General features: G+C 34.8%; 1 long non-coding RNA gene across 1 annotated transcript; it reads right to left on the bottom strand.

Moving 5' to 3' along the window:
- Positions 1–871: 871 nt before the first annotated feature.
- Positions 872–1,868, bottom strand: LOC144998447 (uncharacterized). The gene is made up of 3 exons (XR_013660327.1): positions 1,804–1,868; positions 1,459–1,671; positions 872–1,364 (listed from the first exon to the last, which is right to left on the bottom strand). It is a non-coding gene; the product is annotated as an uncharacterized LOC144998447 (long non-coding RNA).
- Between the last annotated feature and the right edge of the window lie 7,505 nt (positions 1,869–9,373).

The following is a 9,373-nucleotide window of genomic DNA, read 5'->3' as shown; positions in this document are numbered from 1 at the left end:
CTGAAGTTTATATTACAATTTAATTACATATAAAATTTGTTGATTTAGCCTAAAATAGAATGATCATATTAGCTCAACGTTAAACAATTCAACTTTCAAAGCCTGATTCAACAACGATTTGCAAAGATCAAAACTTATGGATTTAAAGGTTTATGTATATGAAAAATTAGTATATCGGCAATGAAGAAGATGATTGTTCGTTGTGTTCTTATTGTCATCGTGTTTTTGGTATTCTTAATTGGTAAATGTTAATGAATGCAGAGGGATATATACATAAAGGGTATTAAATGTTCTCCCTTCAAGGAGGTTAAGTTTAGGGGCCAACAGGACAGCCAAAAAACGAATGAAGAATTAATAGTGCAACAAATGAATCATATGGACTAAATGATGTTATTTTCGACAACTCTAATTACTTTTACTATAATTTAAGAAAAGTAAAGTTTAATATTTTTTTTATTTTCCGCTCCTATATTTCATTCCCTCCCCAAGTTCATATTCCGGATATTTGATAGCAACGGATTTGGCTGTCGTAATAGGTCAATTTTGTAGTGACTTAATTGAACCCATAGATTCCATTGAGCGACACAGCTCACTTGTATGTTGATTTTTCCTTATATGGTTACATGTATGAAAGGATAAATTGGACTCCTCATCAAATACTCCAAAAGATATGGATCTGTCTCTAAGAAAAAATTATTGTGTGAACAAAAAAAAAGAAATCAACACTAGCTAGCTAGAAACTAAAACCAAACAAATTTATGGTGGAAGTATTAGGAAAGAAGAAAGCTAGAAAAATCCATTTAGAAGCTAAAAGCTTAAGGGGTACATGAGAAACGTAAATGTACGTGGAAGTATTAGGAAAGAAGAAAGCTAGAAAAATCCATTTAGAAGCTAAAAGCTTAAGGGGTACATGAGAAACGTAAATGTACGTGCACATGCTTATTGAACTTGACTTGGTATGCTACCTTATTTTATTAGTTTCACATCTGAAGAAACTAGATACGATCTTAAAACATATAAAATACATATATAGGATTACCAAATTTAGAAACCAAAATGACGTACGACCGACCATCTAACATTTGTTTCCTTCAAACACAGCATGCATGCATGCTGTCATATATATCATGTCACGCCTGAAGAATGACACCCAAAGAGTCTACGGAACTGCCACACTTTCCATAGAATCCCGAAAACTTACCGCGTGTGACCCCAAACGAGAAATCAGTCCCGGGGTTTGTGCCGTATTCCCCATAAGTTCTGATGTTGGTCCGGAAAGTCACTGACGTAATCACGGTGTGGTCACCAAATGATCCGACACGCCCACTAATCCCGATGAGATACTCATTGTCATCGAAGATGATCTGAAACCCAAATATAAATATCATGACTGCTATATTGTAAAATAAGAACCTAACTTCGATACTTGTATGCATGACAGTTGAATTACAAGCTTACCATATGAGGTATGCCACCATCGCCACCGAATTTTTCAGAAGTATGGGTGCGGCCATACCCATCCTTGTAAGTGAAGCGGATGAAATCTAAAGCGTCTCCACTGCTTAAAGCTATCTTGGTAAGTGTTGAACCATCAGGTATTATGAATTCCCAGGTACGTGATCCACCCTTTCCTCCCCAAGGTGTACCCCATACACATTCTGCATTGGCTGCCTGCATATGGATCCAGAATAAAATATTACTAAAAGAGATGAAAGAACTTTAGCAATGAAGAAACGATCTAAACCTCACATTCCCTATTCAAATATGGATAACAAACTCTCAGAATATGGTGAAAGTATGTACCATTTTGGTTAGTGTGGAACTGAAGTTGTACGTCTAGTCCGTTAAGTGGTTGACTATATATAGACACGAGCTTGGGGTTGTATAATTGAATAGCTTGGGGTTTATAATTGAATGGTGGAGTTAGAACGAGGTGAGGCACGTTTTCCAATTCCTAAAAGCTAGAGATGGTTGTTGAAAAAATAATTAATCCGATTGATACAAAATATTTTCAAAATAAAGCGTTTGATTAAAAACTCACATGATGCATGTGTAAGGAGTCTAGGTGTGATCGTCTTATATTTCTTCGTGCAGTAATTACAAGCACTCAAGCAGACATCAAACAATAATTAGTACCTAACACATTGATATTTGATAAACAAGGGTCAAAACTTTTGTATCTTTGCTTCTGTTTCCATGTCTTGTTAGGCGTTTTGCAGACTTTTTGTTACACTTTTGCTGTTAAAAAAAAAAGTACTCCTATGCAAGATTAATTTGTCTCTCCGTCCACTCTTTTTTCCTTGTTTTTTCTTTTTCTATGTCGAACGTCAAACGTTCGGAGAAATTAAGATCATATCGATCAAACGACAATGTTATTTTTCGCATTTCGTCAATGTCCCTGCTGAAATCAGATGCATCTGAAGAAGTCCCTTTTCCCTTTCTCTCCGTCTTTTTGTAGCTCCTCTCGAAACCGTTCTAAAATGTGAAACCAAAAATATTCTCTCGGTTGTGCGTTTCCTTGAATCGAATCTTCAGAAATATCAGCCTAAGCTTTGACCAAAACTAGCTCTTCATGTGGAAGCCATACAGTAGCGTTTTGTCTTCCCGGTTGTGCGACACCCTCGCACGCACAACAAGAAATACGGGTATTAGCGACGACAGCCGTCGCCGCAAAAGAGTAGGTTTGTCGCCGCTAAAAATATTAGCGGCGACACGTCGCCGCTAATGTTTTGTTGCTAATGTCCTTCTTGTCGCCGCTAATACTTACATGTTGCTGCTAAAATCTGTTGCTGCTAATAATTATATGTCGCTGTTAAAAGCGTCGCTGCAAAAGACCCTTTTCTTTTTTTTTTGTTACAATTTTATCGAATATAAATCTACAATTTTATAAAATCAGTTATATTTAACTCATACACAACCAAAAACAATATAACAATTATAAAATATTAATCCACAATCAAAAATATTATTTTATACAACCTAATTAAAATATTCTTCTAAACAAACATTTCATAAAATTCTAAAATTCCTACTCATCGCCATCACTCTCATCATTTCCTTCATTATTTGGTGGTGGCAATGAACGAAACCACTCTTCTAATACCGCAGAACATGTCGGGTCCTTCAGTATCGTTTGCAACATTTCCATATATAAAGAAATCAAAATATATTACCAATATATCATAATAGTATTATACTTTTCAAAAACTACCAGCATATCATTATAACATTATAGCATTATAGTTTTCAACTTAAACAAACAATTTTCTGTGATTGTGGTGGTTCTTGTGTCATCAGTTGTTCTTGATCGTACATAGACACAACGGTAAGGGGTTTACGCCCAATGCCTCTAATATGTCCGCGTCGAACACCCAATATTTTTTCAAAACATTTTCTTGTATCACTTGGCGTTAGACCGCTTGCTGAAGAAGAATTTTGGGTTTGTTGATTGATCTCCTGAAGTAAAGCATTCTGTATTTTCAATAAAATGGTAAACATCATAAAAATAGATTACTAGATACCCATGACGATATAAACACTTATATGAAAATACAAATTAACCACTTACGTATTGTTGCTCGACTGCAGGACTATAAAACACCCCTTGGCGATTGGAATTAGCCTTACGGAATGCTTCGATTCGAGTCATATCCTATTTAACAAAAAATAAATTTATTATACTTTAAATAAACATTTAAATATATCATAACTTACTTCTCTGAAACATGCATTACTGTACGAGCTCGACCCCCCTCTGTTTACAACCAGTTGTTTTGCACAGACTTCTTTGTTTGACGCCGAACGACTTAAAATTTCGGGCGATTGAAAATGTTCGACTGCCTTCATCCAATTTTCTGGTGACATACCATTGTGAAGGGGGGGGGGGGGGTTGTTTAGTGCCATTGGGATATCTGCAGGCCCCCCGATATCCTTAAAATAAGAATGGGCTTTTCTTTTTCGGCCTCTGTAAACTTTTGCAAGACTCGAATCAATGCTCCGCAACAATTGTGCACGCTCCGGATCCATGTTAACCTTATCCAAATCAAACTTATTCTACAAATACAAAAATTTAGTTAATTAAATAACAATCACAATGAAACTTAAAATATTATGCAAGTTACATTTAGATTCACAACCGTCGCATTCCTGAACGCGGGAGAAACATTGTCCCAACTAGATACGTTTAAAGGGACGTTATTCCACAAATACCTCCCAATTTCATGTGTGAACCAATTGGCAGGCTTCCCGACAAGGGAATATGTGATCTCCCAGTCAAAATTCAAATCCACAATCTTTTCCTTGTTTGCCCTTATCCACTTTCCTAGCTCTATATTCTTTGACAAACCCCTTCTTTTCTTTGGAAGCTCGACTGCAATAATACAATTAAGAATATTAGTCACGATAACTTATAATAAATTAATTAAAATAGCTAATAAATATATCATAATAAAACTTATCATCTTGTTCATCTTACCCGTGACCAAAGCCTCCTGGAGATGGTGTATACCTAGCTCCATCACCTCCGTAACCAAGGCCCATAATATCGGTCATCATAACAAAGAATATCGTCCACGTAAACCGCATTTTTAACCTGTAAAATTAAAAGATGTACAATATAGAAATACAATATGAATAAAAGTTAGTTACAAAACAATTTATGATTATGAATAACTATATTTAATAATAGAAAATTTAATTTAATAGTTTTACAAAAAAAAATTATGATTATGAATAATTTTAAAATTAAAATACCACATAAATATTAAATTTGATTTGAAAATTACTCTTTGTAATATACATGCTTTGTTTTTCACACATTACATACATAAATACACACATTATACATACAAATACATATAAACATTTTCCTACACATATTCATTATAATATCATACTTATTTTTTGTTATAGCAACCTAATTCCAAATAATAACCATATAAATAACACACAAAAACATACAAATAACACACAAACACAATTCCGGCGACAATTCATTCCAAATTCCAAATAATAACCATACAAATAACATACCAAAACATACAAATCAAATATATAATTTCAAAAGTCAAGAAAAGGTACCTGTGCTAGTGTAATTTAGCGATTTTCCGATAAGAAATCCAGTTTTCCGGCAACAATTTCGGCAACAGATTCGGCATAAGTAAATTTTCCGACAAGGATTCAAAAAACATTAAATTAAACACTTAAAACCAGTAAACAAAACTCCAAAACAGAAGTTGAATAGAAAATAGGGAAGAAATCGGATCTTAAATCGAACTTTTGTCGTCGGAAATGAGTGTGGTCGCCGGTAATAATGGAGCTCCACTGGTGGCCGGTGGTAATGGCTGCCGGAGACGAGTCTTGTGGCACAAACGAGGTCATCGTCAGAAGTGCAATCACCGATAATCGTTGGAAGAGTGAAAGGAAGCAGAACGAACAGGAAAGTGAAACGAGGTCATCGTCAGAAGTGCAGTCACTGATAATCGTTGGAAGAGTGAAAGGAAGCAGAACGAACAGGAAAGTGATGCAGTGGGGGGGTTATCTGCGACGAGTATTAGCAGCGACGCGTATTAGCGGCGACGCTAGGGTTTTAGTGGCGATAATAGGTTATTAGTGGCGACACCCTTAGAGGGAAAACACAACACCCTTTTTCCTCATTTCCCACCATTGGATGAAAAGCAGATCGAACGGACATGGTTGATTTGATGCGGATCGACGATGTAGCATCATTAGCGATGACACCAACTATTAACGGCGACATTTAACGCGTCAATTACATGTCGCCGCTAATAGCTGGTGTCAACGCTAAAGGTGTTGCCACTAATATCGATAATTCTTGTAGTGGCCCTTGTTTTCTCCCTTTACGTCTTTGTGGGGGTGGTGTTGGTTGAGTTTCGGGAACCATCTCTTCTTCTTCCGAGTCATCCAACTCGTCGACAAGTTGGCATTGTTGGTGGGATTGGGTTTGAGTTTGAAAACATTTGCGGCGAAACATTTGGAACATGCATCGGGTAATATTGTTCAACAGTTTGGTATTGGAGTTGTATTGGGGATTGAATGTGAGCATTGAGTTGGGGGCGATAAACTCCTTGTGGTGATGAATCAATAGCAAAAATGTTTCGAGAAGCGATGTTTATAGGGCAAGCATAGTCTATGTGTGCTCACATCTTGGAGATATAGTCACATATTGACAAGCCAGGAGAGTTGGGTGTCAAAGTCTTGTGAAAGTTGGATGTTCAATCACTTTCTTGGTAAGATAGTGAGTCCCTTTGGGACTACTATGAGACAGACTATGACATGAGCCTTAGTGATCTTATCTATTTGCTTGGTTCTGCGGAATCAGCAATGATTTGGAACACTAGTAAAGCAAATTTTGTTAGAAGATCAACTTCCCAAACCTTAAATGGACATTGACAATGGTAGCATTGGATATCTAGAAAAGGATTTCTCTTCCCAACGGAAAGGGATCAGCCATAGTCAACTAGGTTGACCAAATAGTAAAGAGAAAGGCTAAGTCTGAGATAGTCTCATGTGCCAGTACCAAAGGGTCCATATGTTTTATTGCCAAAGGGAGGGACATTGATTGCGAAGTTGCCATATATACCTGAAAGATCATAAGATTGATCAAGTCAAGAAGTTTGACTCTACTTTAGTTAAAGTCCACTGTCTAACTCTATTAAGTTCCTATTTGGAGACTCTTATTACATAATTTGAATGGGTAACATGTTAATGGTTTTAAGAACCAAAGAGAAGATAGGAATCTTAAAGGAAGTATATGTTGCTTCTGATTGCAAAATTGGGTTTCGATCGCATGGTTCGGTGATCAGAATTTTGAGCTGTTGCTTGAGAGTTATGATATATTACTTAGGAATAGATAACAACAAGGTTTTCATATGGATTGTAAGGATAAGTTTTTCCGTAAATTTTTAAAATCAAAAAAGGGTTTTAATTTTATTTATTTTAAAAGTATCCTTATAATGGCATTTGTGAAAAATTGTTGCTTATATGTTTCCAGTAATAGCAATATTGGAAAGTGGATTTGATTCTTTCGTTTGTGGTAGTGTCAAAATTTACCAAAGAAGGAAAGGTTCTCATCACCCAAGTTTCAATTGGATCGAAACTTGGAATCATAGAAGCTTTATTGTATGATGAATAAGAATCTTCATCTTTGGAAAATTAAGACTAATTCCTTATGTGATCAAGGATAGGACTAAAGGGATCGGGTACACTGGGTGTGTGCTGCTCAAGGTCCACCACGAAGATTGATTCGTCATGATTTACTAAAGATTAGTAAATATGGTTATACTTACAAGTTTAAGTATAATTCTGAAGCATTGAAAAGTTTTCAATGTGTGGCAGAACGAATGGAAAAAAATCAAATTTGGCAAAGAGATAAAAGTTTTTCAAATCTGAAAAGATTAGAGAGTACTTTTGTATCATGTTTTATGATCATCTTAATGATTATGAAACCATATCACAAATTCATATTATAAGGACATCTTAGTGCATTGTTATGACTAAGAAGATGGGCCATGAATTATTGGAATGGTTAAAATCAAGAAGATGAATCATACGTCGTTCCAAAACAACTCTTAGAGTCATACTTCAAGATTGTAACATTGAGTGACATAAAGTAAGGTTTAAAACACTTATCAAATGTATTGTAAAATGTTTTCTACTCCTGTACATTTGAAATTGGTAAGCTATGATGTCTTGGATAAGACAAACACCAACTAAGACCAATTGTGTGAAGTGTTTATCTTGATAAGAATCCACACCAACTCTCGAAATATTTGTTATGTCAAGGAATGGTCCTTGACTACGGAAACTTATATGTCAAGAGGACAGTGGGAGCCTTAAAGATCATAAAGAGTTTCAAGATATAATCAAGAGTAAAACCTGTGTTTTAGTTACTACCACATGACTTGAGGTTTGTAACCTATCACGTTGACATAATTCTTGTGCCAACTAAATTGACTATGCATATGTTTTCTGTTAGTTCTAAACTGCGTGCATAACAGCTTGGAAGCATTGGTGGGCATTGTGCTACCAAGTGACAAGAAATTAAGATTTAAAAGGTTTAATCCATGTGAGGCTGATTTTTCACTAACCTTGTCTTGTGATTATGGTTTTGACAAATTCACATGGATAGTAACTCATACACCATAAAATCTAAGTGTCATAAGGTTTCTCTCCGATTCATAAGAATGATGGTGAGGAAACGCTTTCATTAAGTAGATTTAAGTAGATAGCAATTATGTTATTTGCATTTTCAAAAGTCGTTAGTGGAGCGTGTGTGGTTAACCGGCACACTAAGATGAAATTGTGAGAAAGGGCAAAGGTCTAAACAATTGAGACTATGATTACAGCATCCCTTTTCATAGTTCTTGAAATTGCTCAGACACACATGTGAGCTATCTACGAAAAGGTTTATGAATCTAAATTTTAGATGTCCAACCGATTTCTGAATACATATCAAAGCTAGTGGGAGCATGAGTGTTTTGCTAATAATCATCATGTTAGTGGGAGCATGATAATTATGATTCTTTTTATTGCAAGCTAGCAATGTTAATTATAGAAAAATAAAAGTTTCAATTCGTGAAGTCGCAGGGGTTGAAAATTGTTTTGCTATAGTTAAGGGAGAGGAAATTATAATTCAATTCAATCCTAAAAGCTTAGATTAAGATTTTAATCATCTTTAGTCAAGATATATATATATATATATATATATATATATATATATATATATTTTATGTTGGAATGGTTTAACTTAAAGAAATAATATATATATATATGTGTGTGTGTGTGTATATATATATATACATACATATATATATATATATATACATATATATATATATATATATATATATATATATATATATATATTGCGTTTTCAAAAATTTGATTATGATTACGGCAACCTTCTTCATAGTTAAATTTTGAAAACATGGCAAATAAAAAATATTGTAGCAAAAGACTGGTCTACTATCACGTCTTTATGTGAAACATCATAAATCGTGTCCCATATGCTTTGGATATAGGATTGATTGCATGTGCTATAATATTCATCATATCTAAATTTTCCAAATGCTTAGGGAATTAAGAAGGGAAAAGTCTAGAACGGGATCTGACTAAAGTGATTAAAAAATTGTCGAGGACAGTCTAAGGTTCGCCAAAGATTGGTTGCTCAGGGACAGTTGGAAGTATGATGTAAATTGTTGTAAATGATCATATTAACATATTCTGAAAATAGGTAACTCTTGTTTGGAAATGATAGTCAAAATAGGACTATGGAAATGTCTCCATAGGTGGAAGTTATTCAATATGTGTAAGATTAGGAAAACCTTAATGCAATAAGGATGTTCAAAGCAAT

Source organism: Lactuca saligna, chromosome 5 (genome assembly GCF_052625555.1).
Source record: "Lactuca saligna cultivar CGN05327 chromosome 5, ASM5262555v1, whole genome shotgun sequence".
In the NCBI taxonomy this organism is placed as follows: domain Eukaryota; kingdom Viridiplantae; phylum Streptophyta; class Magnoliopsida; order Asterales; family Asteraceae; genus Lactuca; species Lactuca saligna.
The sequence above is the reverse complement of the archived record's forward strand: the minus strand, read 5'-3'. Positions and strand labels throughout refer to the sequence as shown.